This window comes from Macadamia integrifolia, chromosome 4, assembly GCF_013358625.1.
Source record: "Macadamia integrifolia cultivar HAES 741 chromosome 4, SCU_Mint_v3, whole genome shotgun sequence".
NCBI classification, from domain to species: Eukaryota; Viridiplantae; Streptophyta; class Magnoliopsida; order Proteales; family Proteaceae; genus Macadamia; species Macadamia integrifolia.
In genome coordinates, this window is record NC_056560.1 from 13,894,166 (window position 1) to 13,917,007 (window position 22,842).

The 22,842-nt window shown below is 39.8% G+C and overlaps 2 pseudogenes; one reads left to right on the forward strand and one right to left on the reverse strand.

Annotated features, from left to right (window-relative positions):
• The first annotated feature begins 7,513 nt into the window (after positions 1-7,513).
• On the forward strand, positions 7,514-10,816 carry LOC122076261 (annotated as a pseudogene).
• Positions 10,817-13,191: 2,375 nt separating this feature from the next.
• On the reverse strand, positions 13,192-13,898 carry LOC122077496 (annotated as a pseudogene).
• Positions 13,899-22,842: the final 8,944 nt, after the last annotated feature.

Consider the following 22,842-nt stretch of genomic DNA (forward strand, 5'->3'; position numbering starts at 1 on the left):
GAACATCTCTTTTTCTTGAGGATATAATAAAGAATTATTTTCGAACACAAGAAATACTTCATTCTGAATCAAGGCATAAGAAATGAGAGAGAGAGAGAAGAAAATTAGTCATTACCATCGTCCAATGAAATTTAGATGACAATGCAATGCAAATTTGTTGGCGTCAACATTGCATTAGATGATGCTCATCTGATGCTGGTAAAATCTCATTCCACTTCAAACAAATTAGTTTAATACATGTGGGAATGTTCCTCACAAACCCCAAAGTATAACGCGCTCTGGCTGATGTTTAACGAATAAAGTCGGCTCTGGTGAAAGACATTTGACGTTGAAAAAACTTTATCTGACATTAAGAACAAGAATTTTAGATACATGTCCAGCCACCGATAAAAAGAAACCACACACATACAAAGCCTCACCATGCCATGCCACAACTTGGCCCAACTTGACTCAGCTGGTGCACTCGTGTGAAAATAAACACCTGGAGACAAGAGAGCATAGTGAGTCTTTCTTCCAAAGAAATCTACCATTATAGCTCCTACTAATGTAATATGAACCTAAATCTATTTTTTCCCCTGCCACGACTTGGCCCGGCTTGGCTCGCATGGATGTGCATAGGGGTGTCAATCGGTCGGGCCGGTCCGGTTTCGGTCGGGCTTAATCAGGCTTGAAGACTTTTAAAGGTTGCACCGTGTCCGCCCATTTAACTAATCGGGCTTAGTTAGTGAGGGCATGGTACACTTTATATTCGGTCGGTCGGTCTCGGGCTATAATCGGGCCACTAAAATCGAGCCTTAATCGGGTTTTAGTCGGGCCTTAACCGGGCCACGGACATGTTTAATGTTAAACGGGCGTAACCGGTTTTTAAACGGGCCTTCTTTAATTGTTGAGTTTAATTGTTGAATTTAATTGTATTACACTATTACTTCTTTAAATAGAGAAGAATCTACTCTCTTCCAAGTCACATATTTAAAAACATCACAAAAAATCCAAAGCAATACCTAATAAATCTAATAACTAGTAAATTTTGTATTTTCTACGATTATTAGCCATTAGAATGACGACTGTAAGGTCATTAGTAAGCATCTTGGTAGGAACTTGTTAATACACCACAGGTACATTCATCGGGATCAATGGAACTGCTAAAGACAAGGAAATTTTTTAAGGCAGTCTCTCGTATGACTGGTGATGTATTTCCTAATAAGGAGGGTGCAGGGATCATAGTGATAAGTTGAATCTTCATACCGTTTAACACAATTCAGACATTAATTAGCCAACTTTTGGACAATGGACTGCACCTTTAACATGTGTCTAGCTTGGATGAGCAGTGGCAACATTCTATTAACTGCTAAATTATCTGACTGCAGTGAGTAAATATTGTAGTGAGAATCCAGGTTAACACAGCCAAGCTGAGGTCACCTAAAGTTTTTGTCCTGTAGTTATTCTCATCGGCTCAGTAGAAGCATTTCCAACTTGAATAATATACAACTATGAAAGTTGAAACATCCTGACAACATTTTAAGCCTGCAACAGGTCACAAGGCACAACCCCTACGATTAACTGCAGATAGATAAGACAACTTTGATTTGATTGAAACTACACAAATTGTCTCAAACAATATGACATGTATTTGTCCTGTTAAGGCTCTGGTTCATCATCCCCCAGAGAGAGAGAGAGAGAGAGAGAGCCAACCTGGATCTCGAGTAGTGGCGTGGACGAAGTAGCCTCTTTGAAGGAGAGCACAGCACAGCAGCTCGCAGCCGACGACGACGACGACGCTCGACCCAGACTCGCAGAGCACAGCACAGCAGCTCGCAGCCGACGATGACAACGAAGCTCGACCCAGACTCGCAGAGCACAGCACAGAAGCTCGCAGCCGACGACGACGACGACGCTCGACCCAGACTCGCAGAGCACAGCACAGCAGCTCGCAGCCTCGCACTGACCCCCAGAAAGCGAGACGACGACGACGACGATGCTCGACCCAGACTCGCAGAGCACAGCAGTGGCCGCGGCACTTCCTTTCCGTTAAACGAAGAGAAGAGAAGAGAAGAGAAGAGAAGAGAAGAGAAGAGACTTAACACTAGGGTTTTTGGTTTTTTTCTTTTTAACTCTTTCATATGGGGGTAGAATAGTAATCTTACAACCGGGCAGGGCCAGGCCGGTGCAAAATAGACCGGTCTCGGTCGGGTCTTAATTGGTCGGTCTCGGTCGGGTGCCCGACGGTCCAAGTATCAAGACTGAGACCGACCGTTTATAAACGGGCCGGGCTCAAGCCCGACACGTTTAATAAACGGTCCGGGTCAGGCCGGGCTTTAAACGATCGGTTCCGGTCGGTTCTGTCGGGTCGGGCCACGAATTGACACCCCTAGATGTGCATGTGAGAATAAACACCCTATAGACAAGAGAGCATAGTGAGTCGTCTTTCTTTCAAGAATTATACCATTGTAGTTCCCATTATACAATATGAACCTTAATATACTCTCTTCCATAACCAATGTGGAACTAAAGATTTTCTTACACGTCTTAGTATTTACTATTGTTGTGTAATTTTCCAATATGTGAATATTTTATCCACATTTCTTGCACCACATAGGTCAACCCATAGTGTGCAACACAGTTAAAACACAATCCCATTTGTTGAAAGCTATGACTGATTATTCTCTTCTAACAATGTTGAGCAAAAAATGGTAGTATTGTACAAGTCATCTAATTACTTCACTTTTATCATTTAAACCTAATTCTATGGATCCCTTCTCCCATAGGTAGGATATCCATCACATGACTTATGTCATAAGACTTAAGCTCATTTTCTTTAGATGTTTCATGTTTAATCTTGGTGGTTTGAGGCTTTATAAACATTTCAGTCAAATTCTTTTAGACCTTACAAAGTCGATAGCTATTATTCTTTTTGTAATATACTGTCTCACCAGATTATGCTTTCATCTTCTCATTACAGACTTTACTCTTTGCTTTAGCAATTGTAATCTGACTATCAAAATGAAGTAACATAGATGGCACAAGCTTTGGTGGTAAGGGAATATCTACTATTAGGTTTCTCAACCATTCAGCTTCAGTATCATTCTTTTCTAAAGCCATAAATTCTGCGTCTATGATGGATCCTATTCCACATGTTTGCTTAATTGATTTTTATAACCTAAATTGCTCCAACACCTAGGCTCCGTTTGGTATCGTTTCTGTTCCAGAAACTCCGTTTCGTGTCAGAAACGGAAATTTCAGTTTCTGTGTCAAAACGCCGTTTTTAAACGATTTAAGGCTGTTTGGTGAATCTGTTTCTAGAACAGTTTCAGAACCAAGAAATGACAGTTCTGCCGTTTGGTAATGCTTGTTTCAGAAACGGTTTTTTTTTTTTCTTTTCTTTTAAGTCAATAATTAAAAAAATAACATTAAAATATTATAAGCATATAAATTCTTTTGGGACAATAAAATATTACATACCAACTAAAAAAAACATGGTTTCCAAAGGATGAATAAAATACAGTATTAACAATGCCTTGTGCAAGTTAGTTATTACATAATTCTCCAAATTTTCACTTTTTTTTTAAGTCTAAAGACTTGAATGCATGGAGGATGTCTTTCATCTTATTTGTTTGGTCCTCTAATCCTTTAAGTGTCTCTTCCAGATATCCTTTCATGTACTCATTCGAAACGGACGGTGGTCTGGATGATGTTGATGTTGGGCTTGAGCTTTTTGAACATAATGTATGTTGTATGGTAGAGATATGTGTTTCATCTTTCAACCACACAAACATACCACATCCACGGTTATCAGCCTATATCAAATAATAGATGTGATTAGGGTCGTTGAAATTTAACATCGAATTAAACAAAAATCATAAATTATCTATAGGTATAGGTCAATCGTAGAAATAAATTACCCCAATTGAATTTGGGCAACATAGAAAATACTGTCCCTTGTTTGGACCTTTCATCTCAGTTCGTACTTTGCATTGACCTTTACCACATCTACATAGATGTAGTTGGTCCACCCTCATGAAAAAATTACATGAATCTTCACACTTGAAAAATTCTCTTCCAATATTTTTACCCGACTTGGTTGTATATTTACCACAACTCTTCTCACAAATTTCACAATTTGCTATCATGAGTGGCGGCATAGAAGAAGTCATCTGTAATAGAAATTTAAATATCAAAAAAGTTAATATAGCATCCAAATATATGACATTCATAATAATATATCAACTTGTACCACATATATAAATGTAACATAAAACAAGTACTACGTGGGTTGAAACAACAATTTAGGTTTTCAGTTTTGGCAAAATAGTTATCGGTTTTAGTTTTCAACTAGTTCTGTCATCCTTTGCTGTCTAGCCATTGCATTTATAATTCTTAGCCTAGTGGCATTTATCTCTTTTTTCCGATTTCGTTGACTTGATTGTATTGTAGAATGATCAACGAAATCTTCATGTGGTGGATTCAAGTCATCTTCTGCAACTTTTAAATCATCACTCATCCCCACGAATTTTGCATCAGCAATATGCTCTTCTCGAATATAGTTGTGTAGCCCACAACATGCCAGTACGATTGATGCCTAAGTTTCCACTGGGAACTGATGCATTAGCCTTAAAATTTGAAATTTGTTCTTCAATACCCCAAATGTACGTTCAATGACATTCCGAAGTGATGAATGTCTATAACTGAACAACTCTTTCGCTGTTCTTGGGGATCTTCTACGCCCTTTATAGTCTGATAGATGGTATCTCTCACTCCTAAATGATGTCAAAAATCCAGATTGGCTAGCATACCCAGAGTCGACAACATAATACTTTCCTACAGACAAAAAATAATATAAACACTTATTCAACATTACACACAACAATAATAGAGAAAAAACAACCTCAATAAAAGTAGCATTCAATGTATCTCCAAAAGTAACATTATACACATCAAAAGTATTGTCTTGAATCCAAAATTATCAAAAGTAGCATGCAAACATAAAGAAAGACTACTCCAATGCATCTAAAAGCCAAGTCCTCTTAACAGGCTCTGCACAGACAAACAACTCCCTCCAACTAGGATCAACACACATACGACTAGTGGCCTTCAAATATATCTCCTTTGATATATCCGGTATGGAGGATAACACCGCCTCACATGCACTCACACTGAAATCTCGAGGACAAGATGCACCTATCCCACCACGAACAGGAGATGTAACAGAAGTACTGGACTCTTTCTCAATTTTAATGGATAAATACTTCCCATACAAGTCCTTCACGTGGCTATCTCCATTATTGGCGCTCTTTTTTCTTCGTCCCGTGGGTGTCCTATCAAGACTTCGCTTTGTGGTTGTTTGAGTTGGAGTATGAGTATCCTCATGAAAGGGGTCAGTCGTGCTTATATGCACCGGGGTACTAGGGGAGTCAAAGACTTGCTCAATATCAACTGTATTAACAGCTTCGATGCCATCCAAATCTTGAGCACTATCAACCCCTAAGTTACCTCTAGCATATGCATCCCCAAATACCATGCTCAAATATGGCCAACTATTTAGTCCATACTTCTTGTATTTCAACCAACCTGGATTTGCCTGCATAAGCAGTCATTGTATCACTTAGATATTCTACTCATTGTAAACTAATTTTTAAATAATTCAACTAGCTAGTGAAATCTATTGTACCTGTATTGCCCTATCCCATACGGACTCATTATCAACTGTGACTGCTTTTGTCATTGAGTTCCACCCAAATCCAGTTGTGTCAAGCAGTCTCTTGAATTGTTGATACTCGTGTTTCAACTTGTTCATCTTGTTGCGTAATTGTTCTCTCCCAACTGTACGATTTAAAGCCTGCTGAAATTGCTTTGTAATCTCCTCCCATCCAGTTTTGTTAAATGAATTACCGGATTTGTGATCATTTTTTACAGATTCCTTCATTGCTTCAATGAAAACAATGGTCTCAAGTTCTGACCACTTAACGGCAGGGATACTAACTCCAGACATAATAGCTAGACATTATAAGTTAGTGTAAAGGTTAGCATACTGGGACAAAGAAAGACTGAACACTAAAGAAAGAAATAACAAAGCTCATCTTCACATATGATACAAAAATTTGTAAATAAAACTTACATGCATGAAGACCAAGCAAAGTAACAAAGAAACCCAAGTAACAATGTCTTATTATAATTAGGGGTTATAAATAACCAAAGAGATCTGGAAATCAGATTTGGAATCATACCCAAGAAAAGTGACAAAGCTCCAATAAAATCAAACTTGGGGAGAGATAATGGAAAGACCAATAAAACCAAGCAAGGTAACAAAGAAATCAAGCATAAGAAAATAACAAAGAAATCAAGCATAGGAAAATAATAAAGAAATCAAGCATAGGAAAATAATAAAGAAATCAAGCATATCCAAATTGTAGGTTTGTTAGATACTTATGGACAAGCTAATCAACCATGAAAAACTTACAGAAAGAAAGAACAAAAAAGTGACATAAATGTCACAAACCCTTTGGTAGACCCATTGTAGACATGGGTTCTTTCATTCAAAGATAAATGAACCAACATATATATTTCATTGAATTTGTTTAGAACCAACAGAACTGACAACATACTCTTGTCCTCAATATTAATTCATCCTGGTTACCATCTGAAAATTTTAACTAATTGGTCCAATGGCCACGAAGAACTGCCTAAAGTTTTATAATAATTCTTACAATTTTCCTTGCTTCAGTGCAAGAAGAGGGAGAGTCTATCTACCACAAGATGAACTAGCATAAGCAGGTATCTCAGATGATGACATATTTGCAGGGAAGGCAACAGATAAATGGAGGAATTTCATGAAAAGCCAGATCATAAGGGCAAGAATGTTCTTTGATGAAACAGAGAAGAGAGTTACAAAGCTGAACTTTGCAGCCATATATCTGGTAAGAGCAAATATTTTGAAATATATAAATCTTACAATTTCCTTGAAGAGAATAGTACGATAATCATTTGGACCATTCACCAAAAATCAGTAATCCAGACCATTTTCTGTAGTGTCATGCCACCACCAATAGACAAAAAATTCTAATGATCTATAAAATGCCTCAGGAACCTAACTGGAATTTTTGTAGATCAGTACAATTCAAGCTCATTCCTACACAAATTGCACCTTCAATCTCAAATATTGAATATATGAGAACTGCAAGCTTTAGCTTGTGACAATGCTCCATCAATTACATAGAAGCTCCACATATAAGGAAGTTATTCAAATTGTGCTGGAAACAATAAAATCAACCAAAGGGTTCAAAAGCACATTATTAGCACTGCAAGGCGAAGCAACAACATTAGAATTGAATTATTGGACACAATCCTTTATCCTCTGGAATATATATCACTCTAAACATATCAGAAAATTGATTGAGTGAATTGCAAAGAACAACAAGTTCATAGCTAGAAAAAATGGACACTATTAGGAAATAGTTTCTTCCCACCTCTCTCTCTCTCTCTCTCTCTCTCTCTCTCTCTTACTATCAGAAGCTTTTCAATGGCTTTTCTTCGCCACCAAAAAAGCTTCGTCTTCCCTGCTCCACCTCCATCTCCGATTGCCAATGGCAGAGGATTAAGATCAGCCGCCGTAGATGATCAGATCCTCTCCGAATATCTCGAGAACAATCTATGTATCCCTGAACTTGATCTATACCAATCTCGGTCTCTGTCGATTTCACATCGCCCGATTCCAGATGAAATCGATCTACGGTTGCTTTCTTCAAGAGACGATGAATCTATTCGTCAGGTATTGGAATCGGTAGTTGAGTTCGGCGTTTTCAGAATCATCGATCATGGAATCTCTGCTGATGAAATAGGTTCGTTGATTGACGAAGCAGAGATGGTTTTTCCGATCCCGGTGGAGTTAAAGAGGGATTTGAATCGAGAGAAGTTCTTGTGGTTTTCTTCTGGAAAAACTAGACTACGAGGAGAGATCGGTCCCGAAAGAAATCGGAGCTTAAGGTAAGGGACACTTCACTGAAATTTCCTATTGATCTGCGCCACTCGGTAGAACTATAGATCTTGAAGGAGTTACACCTATATTAGTAATGTCATACATTCAACCCTTTCAATATCATGAAAGAAACAGGGAAAATGATTTTTTGGGAACGATAGTTCAGAGAGAAGAAGAGAAACGAAGAGAGAAGTTACCTCCAGCCGAGCTGCCACTGCTATCGGAGTTCAGAGAGAAGGAAGGGAGAAGAAGAGGAGTTCCAGCCGTTCACAATAGCAATCGGGAACGATGGTTTCTAATTAGGGATTTTGAAACGAAACTATAGTGACGAAACTCCTTTTTGGAGTTCCGACTTTGGGGTCCGTTTTCGTTTTTTTCTCAATTTTCGTTTCAAAAAAACCGAAACACAGCATAATCCCACCAAATGGTTTTTTGCGTTTTTTTATTCCAATATAACAAAAAAATGCTAGAAACGTTTTTTTAGAACGATACCAAACGGGCCCTAACACATGAAGATTTTGACAGTTGATAAGGCCAGGGATCTTAAAAAAAAAAATAAANCACGTACAGAGGAAGTATCATCTCATTAGAACATCTCATTAGAGAGATCATACAGCAGGGCGACATGCTTATCTCCAAAGTTGACACATCTGACAATGTGTCGGATCCTATGACCAAAGGATTGACTTAGAACGTGTTTGAGAAGCACGTGGAAAATATGGGCTTGAGACTCATGGGTGATTGTCTTTGATGTACAAGTGGGAGATTGTTGGATATTGTGTCTATCAAACCTGATTTATTTGTAATTTGAACCGGTTCAGTTTAATAAAAGGTTATTGTTTTATTACATGAATTATAAATGAGCAATGTGTCCATTAATAAGTTTATAAATGGAAGTCATAACTAGGGCTTGCGTTGGGAACCCTTATCATAAATGGTTGTCATATGTTGTACTACTAGACATAGAGATGTCAGTGTACTTATGTGAGCACAACTATGTGTGTGATGGCGAAGAATCTTTTTGTCTTATATTACCTCATGTGTTACCACCGGAAGTATTTATGGGAATTGACACTTCACCTTACCTTTAACCTGAGATAGTTTATTTACCATGTACATTAACACTGTGGTATTTGCACACACACTTTGATGTATTAATGACCAAAGTCCAAATGGACCTAGGCCGGTATATTGGGTGTGAGCAAAAATATACATGAGTGAAAGACTAATCAACAGTGTTTCCACTACCCGTTTAGGGGAACATCAAGAGAGAGAGAGCGTTTATGCACAATCGTATTGAATCAGAGCTTTGTATCATTTAAAAAAATGATTTTATATTTCTAATGGTGATTAGAAATGATTGAACACGATTTACATGCACGTATGCTCCTATATGGACATGTACTATGGAATGGGGTCATGGTGGTATTGATGTACATGCCTTATATTTCATAATGATGATGTTAGCAGTTGTGGGGGTATGACCGTAATTTAGTTATGGTGGATATTTAATTAATAACGATTAATTAAATTGGAAATAGATAAATAATTACTATGTAGTTAATGAGTTATTTAATTATTTGCATTATCCCTCTTAGATTCTGCTTCTTCCCTTTCTTAGCAAGCAAGTATTTGAGTCATATTGGATAAACCAAGTTTATGGAAAGAAGAAAGATTTACTTATTTGGAATAAGTGTCCTATAGAAAGAAGAGAGATTTTTATACAAAAAAAAAAGGAATTAAAAAGAGTTTAAAAAGGGTTTAACTTTCTTAATTGAATTTCTTTATTATAATATAATGGCCCACATTATATAAAATAAAGTGGAGGAGAGTAAAATGGGATTCCAACTTTTTGCATCACATTCTCCTTCTCCTCTTTTGGCTCTCTCTCTTCACTTATCTATCTTTCTTCTTCTCTTCTCTTCACACCAGTGTTGAACTCTAATTCCTACACAATGAAGAAAATTAAGTTAGTAGTTGCACTATTTAAGAAAAGGGAAGGGCTATTAGATAGTCAATTGAAACTTGTAAAGTTTTGAAAGCTCCATAAACTGCACCTGCTGCACACTTGGGATTCAAAACTTGGATTGCTGGTCTGAGAAAGAACCATTATCTGGAGGAGAAGCTTCACTTGCGGCTCTTTGGAAGTATTGTTTTCATTATTTCATATTAGTTTTCATACTTGTTTGGTTTTAATGATATGGAGAACGACCCAAATCGATCCGAAATTCAGCTGTGCATGTCGGGTTGGGCTAGAAAAGTCTTGTTTCCAATAAGTAGATCAAATGAAAACAGGGACGACTGGTCATACCATTACAGTGAAGGTTGTGAGTTTGACCACGGTGTTGCAGAACGGGCTGGCGGCTTCTCAGCATCTTCGCGGAACTCGCATCGCCGAGTGTCTTGTCAGTGATGATACTGGCTATGTTATCTTCACTACTCACAACGACCAAGTTGATATGATGAAGCCAGGTGCAACTATTATGCTCCATGATGCTAAATCGACATGTTTAAGGGAACTATGAGATTGGCAATTGAAAAATGGGGACGTGTTGAGATCACTGAACCTGCTAAATTGTTGTTGAAGAGGACAACAATCTGTCTCTAGTTGAGTATGAACTGGTGAATGTTGTTGAAGAGTGATTGGATCTTTTGGTGATTAATGTTAGTGATTCAGAGAAGCCTCAAAGTTTCAAGGCCCCTTGATGGTTTTTTTTCTTTTATCTTGTTCCTTGCTCCTGAGCTGGAACTGAGGTAAAGTTTTCTTGGGAACAATATTTGAAGTTGGTATACGAATCTTACTGAAACTAGTGATGTTTTTTACCTCTTAATATTACTTTACTACAATGAACTAGTGTTAAGTGTCAGCATGGATGTTGGTTGGATGTGTAAAGGATCTTCACTTGTTGCTTCCACCTTTTTCTCTCGTGCAGCAGTTACTGAGCTTTACAAACCATTTGGTATTAATAATGTTATCATACTTAAAAAAAAAAAAACTCCAGTGCCATAGTTGTAATGCCGCAATTGGCGGTGCCGGATTCCCAAATGATGCTACATTTGCCGTTGAGGGGACGAAGATTGCCATTTTGGAGGAATTGAAAGGACCCATATGAGTTGACGGTGCTGTGATAGGAAATTGTAGTGGCGAAGGAAGGTGGGTTTGTTGAGGTGATTGTGATGAAACCCATAGAGAAAGTGTTGTTGGGAGATGTCCAGGAATTGGAGGGTCTAAGGATTGTTCTAGGTGATATGTTTGCAACGACAAGGGAGAAGAGAAGACAAAACTGATAAGTGATTGGAAGGTAAGTGGAGAGGATTTACAAAGGGTTGTTTCAGGTGATATATCCACAAGCTTTCTGATGTAGTAAGAATATTTTATAAAAAAATATAGTAGCTGACATCAGCATATAAGGTATATTCCTTAATAATGACCGACAGTAGGGGGTCTGAGTCTAATTTAGTGAAACAAAAGGGGTGTTCTTATAATTGTGGCATTCTCCAAGGGGTGGCGCTGTAAATTACCCTTAAAATAAATACTATCTGTGCCTATTGCTTGAAACCGATGTGGGCCGGATTGGGTTCAGCCAAAATCCTGAATTTGTTTGAATTGGGATGCAATGGATTAGAATTTGTTCAGATTGATTAAATTGGATTCAAGAGGGTTTCAATTCAAATTTATTTGAAGATAGACCAATGGCACTTAATTGGATTAATTGATTGACAAAATGCTCCTAAAGCTGCGGGCCGATTTAAGGGCCTAGCCACGCCCATCCACCCTAATCTAAGTCCCATAAACCCGCTTGCCAAATTGTAAACCCAACACAAATCCCAAAAGAGGAGGATTAAAAGAGAGCAAAAAAGTCTACCCAAAACTTATTAAGTTAGAGCAAAAAATATGTTATCAAAGGGTAATACTCCCATTTTGAATTTTAACAAACCTAAACTAATCACAGACCAAAATGAAATGAAAGCAAAAGAAATAGTAGGCAATAAAACTGGGGATGGAATATATACATTACAGATCCAATAGAAATTAGAAAAAAAATAAATAAATAAAAGAAGATGAAATGGGGAGGGGAAAATGCTATGGAGTTGCAGAGGCATCTCCCTGTCCGTGATAACCCTTACTCCGATCACATCACCAAAGTTGGAAAATGCATCTTGGAGAGGCTGGTCAACAGTCCCATAAGACAGACCTCCAATAAAGAATTTTGTGGAAGCAAAACCGGAAAGCATTCAACATTGAGGTCGCTGGAAGCTGTCCACGGCAACACGCGTTTGTACAAAGGAAAGTACCAAGCTGCTCATTTGCCCCGGATTCCTGGACTCAGAGAACGTGGGAAGGGAGAAGACCAGAAGGAGCGAAAGCAAGAGGTGAGGGATAATTAGTTTCAGTTAAGGAAGAGAAAGGAATAGGAGAAGAAGATGGAAGAGGTTTAGTTCAAGTCTAGACTAGGAGAAAGGAAGATGAGGGTTGGTTTAGTGGCTGGTATGAAGGTTCGGTCATGGAGAAGGAGGGGTAGGGCGGCTGGTTTTTTCAGCCATAGGAAAGAAGAGTAAGAGAAGGGAAAGAGGTTTAGATTGAGTTTGAAATCCTAATCTAAGGGACCAGATTGGAAGAAAATAAAATAAAAAGAAACTAAACTACATTAAACTTAATTAATCTAATTAAAATTAAATAAAACCACTTAAACTACAATCGAACCTAATGAAATTAAAAAACTAGATTAAACCTATTTAAAACTAGGGTAATTTACAACGTCACTACCTAGAGAATGCCACTATTAGAGATACCCCTTGTATAATACCAAATTATATTCAAACCCCTTACCAAAATACCCTTGAAAAATGTGAAGTACCTGATATACCCATCTAACCCTTCTTCCTCAAATCGTTCTTCCATTCTTCTTAACTCTAACCCTTCTTTTCCTCTCAACTATAACCCTTCTTCTCTCTTCTTTTTTATATTTTTATTTTTATTTTTTTTTAAGAAGAGAAATATCTATTACTATTTCAAGGGGGCAAAATGCACCACAACCCAAAGTACTAACACAACCAGAAGAGAAAAAAAACATAAAACCAGGCTTCACTAAACGTTCGCCATTATCCAACGAACATACATGTCAAAAGAGAAAAAAAAAATAAAAACACCTTATTTATCCATCATTGACCACACGAGCAGACTATCAACACCCATTTCACAGTGACCACTTCAAAGAGATTCAAAGACCACCACGAAGACGGAGGACAAGGTGAATGGGTAGATTCCTTCTGAATGTTATAATCGGCGAGGGGATCCCACCGGACCAGCAGAGGCTGATATTTGCTGGGAAGCAACTTGAAGATGGGAGGACCCTTGCGGTTTACAACATCCAAAAGGAGTCGACACTTCACTTGGTGCTGCGTCTTCGTCGTGGGATGCAGATATTCTTGAAAACCCTGACTAGAAAGACCATTCACCTTGGAGGTAGAAAGTTCTGATACGATCGACAACGTGAAGGCGAAAATTCAGGACAAGGAGGGGATCCCTCCAGACCAGCAGCGTCTCATCTACGCTGGGAAACAGCTTGACGATGGATGAGCCCTTGTCCTAGATTTTGGCCTTCACGTTGTCAATCTTATCAGAGCTCTCGACTTCCAGGGTAATGGTCTTACCTGTGAGTGTCTTGACAAAGATTTGCATACCACCCCTCAGACGCAAAACCAAGTGAAGGGTAGACTCCTTTCGGATATTGTAATCGGCCAAGGTCCGGCCGTTCTCAAGCTGCTTCCCAGCGAAAATAAGCCTTTGTTTGTCAGGAGGAATACCTTCCTTGTCCTGGATCTTGGCTTTCACATTATCAATGGTGTTCGGGCTCTCAACCGCCGCCAGGGTTATGGTCTTGCCGGTAAGGGTCTTCACGAAGATTTGCATGCCACCTCTCAACCGAAGCACCAAGTGGAGAGTAGACTCCTTCGGGATGTTGTAGTCAGCGAGGGTACAGCCATGATTAATCTTGACCTCTAATAATTTGTGAAATGAATTATTGAAATCGTAATTGGTAAAAAGGTTTTTAAATTAAATGAAACCTAATTAATTTTAAGAAATGAAATGGATTAATAATCTATCTAATCTAGTTTGGGAGGATTAAACTAAACCTAAGGTTATTAATTAAATAAATTATGATACCTAATTGCACTAATTATGTTTTTTTTTTTATTTTTTTATTTTTATGAATTATATACTAAATATGTTTATTTGAGATAATGCTTAGATGAGTTAAATATTTTAGAAATCCTAGTTAAGTTAGTGAAAAGAGAATTTTTAACCAATTAAATGCAATACTAATTATCACTAAGTTAAGAAGATTATGCCATGGGCCTGTGGCTACATTATGACCAAACTACCCTAAGCTAGCATACCTGAAACATGATTACACAAATAAAATAGAAAACCACATTAAAGAGCTGAAATTACCCTATTCTAATTTATTCTAAGCATGTCTTGTGAAAAGAAAAAAAATTATACCTAACACTGTTCTTATTGAGCCTTAGGTTTAGTTTAATGGGATACAATCCAATGGAGAAAAAAATTTAAGATTATAATTTATTACACCTTAAAAGCATTTCATTACACATTTACACTACATGAGATGAGATAATTAATTATACCTAACACTAGTTAAGCTACATTAAAATAAATACTATCTGTGCCTATTGCTTGAAACTGATTTGGGCTGGATTGGGTTCAGCCAAAATCCCGAATATGTTTGAATTGGGGTTGCAAAGGATTAGAATTAGTTCATATTAATTAAATTGGATTCAAGGGGGTTTCAATTCCAATTTATTTGAAGATAGACCAATGGGACTTAATTGGATTAATTGATTGACAAACTCTCCTAAAGTTGCTGTCACACCCCACCTCCACTTACCTAAAGGCTAATGACATGGACACGCATACGTATCCTCAATCCATCCAGGATCCATGATACAGTACTTTAAGTTCATAAAACTATGAAATGATTCTATGATCACATGGATAATAACAATCAAAATATACACAACTGGTGATGTCTAATGATAATTACCATATTTACCAAAAATAAATGTTTTTACAGTGGAATCATAGTTATAGTTATGCCACTAGGGCTGCATCTAATAAGTATTTTTTTTTTGTTAACGATGGGTATCTAGGCCTTTGGCTTGAGTAGTCTCACAGGCCCATACTGACCCCACAACCGCATGGACCGGGTCATACCGGGGTTGAATAAGAACCATTCAATTTTCATTGAAAGTAGTGATGAAGAGCACTAAACACCCCCGTGTGAGTGGCCTAAGGTGTGCTTAGTGGGAGTTGAACTTATCACGTCCGAGTTTATGGCTCATACCATGTTCGTTGCTCACCAACTGCACTACCCCTTTGAGTTTAGATCTAATAAGTATAAAAAAGAATAAAAAATAGAATATGACACTCTCATCCCCAGCGTGCTTTGAATACACAATCATTGTATACACAACCATCCCATAGGTCACCTCCGTAGAGAGCTGACTCCTTAGCCACAGACTCCGGATGGTTACCTGAATCAACATCTAAAAGTGATAAAATAAATGGGATGAGATTCCATGAAGCCCAGTGAGGGGTACACACAAACATTCACAATAATTAATGAAAAGCAACAAGTATAAATGCCCAACCAAACAATATGAACGCAATGTCATGATCTGGATTATTAGTAAATAAACCTAATCAACAAATTCTAAGTCCATAGTGGGTATCAGTGCTACTGCAACATATTTGGTATCTCCAGTCATGAATATACGTTATCGGTCCTTAAGGATACAAGCTAGTTATGAGTTAGGATCATACCGATAGAATCATACCGGTCCCTACATGGCTACTTGGGTATCTGGTAAGCCCCTATTAATAATCCTCATAGTACCACTACATCGAATCCAACATCGCATGTAGGGCATACCCACCACCGTATCCAACATCACATGAGGGTTTGTCACGATGTCGATACCCTCCCACCTCGGTCACCGAAAACTCTCCGAACCTCGATCCATCGGACGGTAGGATTAGCCAATACATAAACCCCTATTGGTAAGGGTTGTAGCACCAGGGTGGTTATCCTAGCCCAATGCATTTTATCATGGTATGTGTCACATCACAAACAAACTCACACACCTCGTGGGCATACAGTGCCGGAACCCAACCTTCGGCCACCCTGTACCCCACACTCACACACCATAGGCATGCAGTGTCGGAACCAACCTTTGGCCACCTTACACCCCAATCTCCATAACACACTCACACACACTATCACCCTAGGCATGCAACATCAAAACCCAGCCTTTGGCTACCTTGCATTCCAGTCACACACACACACAAACACTCATTCACAACTCATATCATTATGTAACATACACATTCACTTAAAGAACAAATTTATAATATGACATGCTCATCCGCATATGCATCATGACATAAAAATTCCATATAAGTCACACAAAATCCCCTCACCTTTAATCTCAAGTGTTCGTGGACAGCCAATGACCTTGTGCTGCATTTTTCTATCACCTCTTGATTCTACTCCTAGGAAAAACAAATTTTTTTGAGCAAATCAATCATCCATAGGCACACGTTTTAGCTTCATTTCCTATTTTCTTTTCCTTTGAATTGTTCTCAAGTTGGGGGGATTTTGTGATTATAAGGCTGATTTATATGTGGGGATGTTCACCCACTTCAATTAGCTTAGATTTAGTGTGCGTAGTGGGTTAGTTAAGATAAGATTGCACAATGTACCCAGATTCCCCAAAGCTCATGTCTAAGTTAAGCTAAATTAGGGAATTTCAGTTGGGGGTTTATGTGGTGACAACCAATGGCTTATGTGACCACTCCAAGTTACCATTCATGTGTTTAATTTCATTTTCCCCAACTCAATTTTGGGTTTGAATGTTGAGATGTAGAGGATTTGGCAAAGTCCACTAATTCTAGGGTCTGGTTACCCAAATTGGAGATTTTAGGTGGGAATTTCATATAGGAAAATTCACAAACTCAAATCATCTCCATCCTTCTCATCTTCGTTCTCGTCCTTGTCATCATCCTCTATGTCATTCCCTATGTGGATTAGGGAGTTGCGCTCTTTGATTTGTTCTCCCACTGCTAATGCTATTACTACTCTGAGGAGGTCATCTGTGACCTCTTTATTGTTCTCCGGGTTGTCTTTTGAAGATATAGTGGGTTGAATTAGAGAAGTGGGATCACCATCCTGGTCTTCTCCTAAAGTATTCATTGATCCCATTGATGAGGTCATCTTTAGAGAGTCTGCTAGTGCAAGCATATCCTTCCAATTGTACTCGTCCATCCATCCTTCCTTTCGGTTGTACACCGAGCCTTGAGAACGGGATTGGGATGAGGGTGATGAGGGATATGAGGGATATGAGGCAAGGTGGTATGAAGGTGATGTGGTGTGAGAGGTAGGATATAAATATTGGGGATGATAAGATGAGGAAATTCCTTCTTCTTGATGGTGTGTTTAAGGTTGGAGGTATAGTGGAAATTGGTAATATGGTATGGTAGATTCTTCTATTGATGAGGAAGGATGAACGGTGGGAGTCCGATCTTTTGATTCTTCTTCTGATGACTCTTTCCTGTTGGGAGTCCTTATGACTCTGGCCCTTTGACTCATGATTTTCCTGCAGGCATTCATGTGATTCCTTCGAGCTCTGGATATAATGAGTTGAGTGGGATCACTCTCTATGGCTTCTTCGTCTATATTATTCATATGATCGGGGAGTGGATTGGTGTTGACATTGGGAGGTTGCTTAATTTTGACTTCAATGGTCCTATTGTCTACCAAATCCTGTATTGCATGTAGAAGGTCTATGCACCTTTTAATGGTGTGCCCCTTCTGAGTGTGGTAGGCATAATACTTATGGTTTCTATACCAAGCTGGGGGAGGTTTGCTGCTTACTCTTGGAGCAGCTATCCTTAGCAATCCTTGTTTCTTTAGCTTTTCATACACTGCTGTCTTGGGCATTCTCAAATTAGTAAACTGACTTCTTGGACGAGGAACCTTCTGGGAGGGTGCATCTGCTTGTATCATAAATGGTTGTGAAGGGGTGATAGGAGAGATTGACTGTTGGACCGCACCTACCACATTAGTTTCGGGACCCTTTCCCTGTCCAACTCTAGTGTTCTTGCTTAAATCTTGGGAGGATCCTTGATACTGAGTTTCCCTTAGGATTTTGTTTTCCACACTTGTACCGATGGCTATCAAGGCATCAAAAGTTTGCAAATATTGATAATAAAGGACATCATAATAAGACTTTGATAGATTTTTAATCAACATTTCTACTTGCTCTGCTTCTGAAGGTCGATCTGCCATCTTGGCGGCCTTATCCCGAAACCTCATCAAGAAGGTGGTGAAACCTTCTCTAAGCTGTTGCCTTAACATCTCAAGCTTTCGACGCTTCACATCCACTTTGGTATTATACGAGTACTGCTTGGTGAAAGCTTTCACCACTGTTGTCCAATTTTGAGTTTGGGAAGGCTCCAACTGGGTGAGCCACCTTAGTGTTGGTCCTAATAGGGTTAACATGAAGACTTGCCCCATCTAGATGTCCACAAGTTGCTATGATTTGGCAATGCTAAGGAAGACTTTGAGATGAGCCTTAGGGTCCCTTGACCCCATCGAACCTGTCCGTTTTCCACTTGAATTTCTTAGGAATCCTTACCCCATAAAAGAAACTCATTTCATTAGAATCCACTATTTGAATTTTTGAGCCTGTTCCCGCTTGAATCATACTCTCCAACTTCTATAATTTCTCTTTGAGTTTCCTTTCTTTCTTCGTCTCTGGAGGCTCCATTTGGACATGTGTAGCGAACTCCTCTTCCTCATCTTCAATCACTACCCTAGGAGGAGGGACCCTAGAATAGGCCCCTCATTGACCATTTAGACGGGTAGGTGAAGTTCCTCTCTGACTGGTTGGCCTAACTTGCTCTGGTTCTCCTGAGTCAACTTGGGATGAATTCCCACGATGACCCGTAGGTCCGTTCTGATCCAACTCTCTTGTGGCTTGTGCTGGTTCAGCCCTGGGAGGGTTTTGGAGTGCATGCAGTATCTGAGCTATTCCTCTCTTGACCTCGGCCATTTCTGTCTATAAGGTCTCTACAGGGTGGACCCATGCTTGCTTGGGTGATTCAAGGTAATGGGGATCCATGTGAACTGGGTCGTAATCACTTACCGGTAGACAATCTCGGAGAGACGATGGAGGTGACAATGAACTTAATCAAGTCAACTGGTTACCCTGACGTGTTCAAATGGACCGTAGAGAATACTTGAGATGTGGAATTGTGCTTGAACTAAAAATGGTTTTATTTTAGGATTCCTGAATTCCCAACCCCTTATCCACTCATTCACTAGATTAACAACCAATGATCCATCCAAAGTTAGTCTGCTTGATGATAGGGTGTGGGTAGGGGTCGATGGCCCTAGTCCACTCAATGTCATGAGCAAGAGATTCATACAAATGGCTTGACTGGAATACTCCTAGTAATACATTCTTTGCCATTAAAGCCATGCTTTCCTTAATCTTATCCCACTAGTTGACCTTCCTCTTAGTTTTCTCGGGTCTTTTAGATAATTCAGCATTTTGTGAGACTTCGACAAAATTCAGTCCAGATTGTGTATGCCAAATCATCCACATTTCATTTCTGAGAGGAAGGACACCTTTTATTCGAAACCCACTTAGGAGAGCATTTCTTTGCGACTAGAACATATCATAGGAAAATTCCTTTTCAAGACCACAAACAAATTCTACAGATCAGCTTGTGGCATTCCTAGCATTCTCCATCTATTTTCTATATGATGCGATTATGCAGTGTATGCAATAGGACCGACAAGGCTTCCTTGACAGGATCTATATACGCAAGGTACGTGATCCTTTTGATATACTTGTAGATACGAGATCAAGGGGGTGACCTCCTTGCCCATTACTTGTGAGTACACACGAGGTTAAGCAACTGGCCACTGGGCGGTGGAATCGTGAGTGATTGTGTGCAAAAGTGTAATGTGGGAATATTATTATCCGATCTCAAAATGTCATAAAGTGCATGGACCACCTCGAGGATGCTAGCATAATTATGAACATCCTCGCCATTTAACAATACCCCACACCCTTATATGGGAAGCGGCTACCATTTGCTCTTAGAGTACTCTCCATGACATGCACTGACCTCCTCGATGGTGCGGGCATGATAGGAAGTCCCTCGCCAAATGATTTCACTTCGAGCATGATGCATGATGCGATTAGAAAATACAATTATAAACATGGGGTTCGCTAAACATGTTTTCAAACAAATATGGTGGTAGAATATGTTCTTGCATTTAACGTAGCATCTAGTGTTGGAAGCTTGATATTTATCCCCAGTGGAGTCGCCACTATGAGGGTAGTGGCCAAATATGAGATGCGTATGTGCATTCCTCTGTGGGGAGGAAAAAAATCCTCTCTTCTCTCTTTCTCTTTCATGAGGGAGGGGTATGTCATGTGTGCTTACCCTGTGGGCCCCACACCACTGTATCATCGCCTGGAGATACGTGGAGGCCTATTTCGTAAGAGTGTAAAGTTCATCATTTGAGATGGGGATTTGTTGATGGTCCAATACGGGGATAAGGATCATGCAAAAAGGTTTGGAGTCACCACCTAGGATTATTGGCCTAGGACCCTAGGGTGGGCCCAATTCCTGAGAAAAGGGCCCGAAAGTTGGTCTAGTTCAGAGATTTAGGGTAATGTCAGCTTGTAGAATTGGGAAGATGTTAGGCACCCAATCTACCCGGTTCAACCGGTCTTCCTACTAGATGCTAAAGAACAAACATTTTTCATAATTATTCCTTTTCTGCATGCATGATGAAGTTATCACACGTATATACATTGACTGAATTTAAATGACTATATACATTAAAACAAGGTCAATATAAAGTCTACATTGTGCTAATTCTGTTGAGAAATTATACCTGAGCTTGACCCTTATTTCGGGTCAAAAGGGGTGGACCCCCTGGTTGATGTTGGTACGAACTTTTTCATGGATTCTCCCGGCTCAGGGGAATATGGTCTTGATCTCCTTCCTTTCTCAAGAGATGCTGACTGTGATGATATTCAGACAGAGTTCCAGCTAGGAACGGTTACTTTTAGATTTTGGCTGAGGTGGTACTTTGACAGAGCTTCCTCTGGGGATAGGCTATGGGAGGGCTAGGCTGAGATGGCACTCCGGCAGAGCTTCCGCTAGGAATGGGCTGAAACTTAAATGGTTGAAGAACTTCGAAGGCCCGAAGAATACTTCGAAGATTCGAAGGAATCTTATGAAGATCTCTCCGTAGATTGGAAGAACCTTAAAAGGGAAGTGGGAGACAAAGGGGAAAATTTTTCTACACAAAAATCTCACTCAAAAAGGCAAAGGATTGAAGAGTTTCGAAGGGTCAAAAAACACTTTGAAGATCCAAAGCACACTTCAGATCTTATGAAGATCTCTCCGAAGACTTGAAAAACCTCAAGGGGGGAAAGGGCATAAGAGAGGGCAGAGCTTCACTACTATGGGATGCTCACTAGGAGACTTGTTGTTGTGGGGTATGTTGGTGTGTAAAATCAATGGGAGGGGGTATTTATAGAATTTTTGGACCAATAGGGAAGAGAGAGAAAATTCCTTAACCAATGGTAGTAAAAAGTAATTTTTCTAAACCAATGAGGTGAAAGTAAGAAATTTTGGACCAATGGGGTGGAGGGTAATTTTCTATATCCAATGGGGTGAAAGATAACTTTCTTGGACCAATAAGGTAACAAGATTCCTTTTTGGACCAATGGGAGGCCGCAGTGTAGGGTACACATGCAGGTGAAGAGGAAATTCTTTTTCCAAACCGATTGCCAGAAGAGGGATTCTGATCATTGGAGGGACTGTTGAAGGTTTCGATAAGGGTGCGAGAGGTTCAACAGGGGCGCTGGAGCTCCAGCAGTGGTGCTGGAACTCCAGCATGGGTGCTAACGCTCTGATATGGGTGCTGAGGCTCCAACATCGGTGTTGGGGCTCTAACATGGGTGCTGGGACTCCGACATGGGTGTTGGAACTCGATCGGTATGCATGGGGATTAGGTAAGTATGTGTAGGGCTTGGTTAGATGCATATGGGGTTTGGCCTAGAGTGTGTGGGGCTTGGTTGGGTGCATGCGGTGCTTGGCCAAGTGCACGTGGGGCCTTGTTGGGTGCACGCAGGGCTTGGCCGAGTGCACATAGGACTTGCATGGGCAGGGTTTGGGCACTCAAGGCATGGCATGGGTGCTCACATGGGCGGGGTTTGGGTACTCAAGGCAAGGCATGGATGCTCGCATGGGCGGGGTTTGGGCACTCAAAGCAAGGCATGGGCGGGGTTTGGTACTCAAGGCAAGGCATGGGTGCTCACACGGGCAGGGTTTGGGCACTCAAGGCAAGGCATAGGTGCTCCCATGGGCGAGATTTGGGCACTCAAGGTGCAACTTCTGGGAGTGATTACGGAAAATCCGATGGTCTAATTTTGACATACCATATATCGTTAGAATCGTAATTCCGAGCACTATGCATTTGTGCAGTCACTTTGACCAGATTTTTTTGTATATGAAATGTCATAATTGGACCCTTCTTTTCTCTCACACAGGTTTTCTAGGAATTTTGGGTGAGTATGGAATGCTCCTGAGAATAGTTACCTTAGTCAGATGTCATCTCTGTGATCTGAAGCAAAAGATCGCGTCCAAGATCCGTAAGTCATCATAGCTGGGGGTGGGTGACAAAATTGGGTGTCTACAGGTATGAAGGTTCGGTCATGGAGAAGGAGGGGGTAGGGCAGCTGGTTTTTTCAGCCATGGG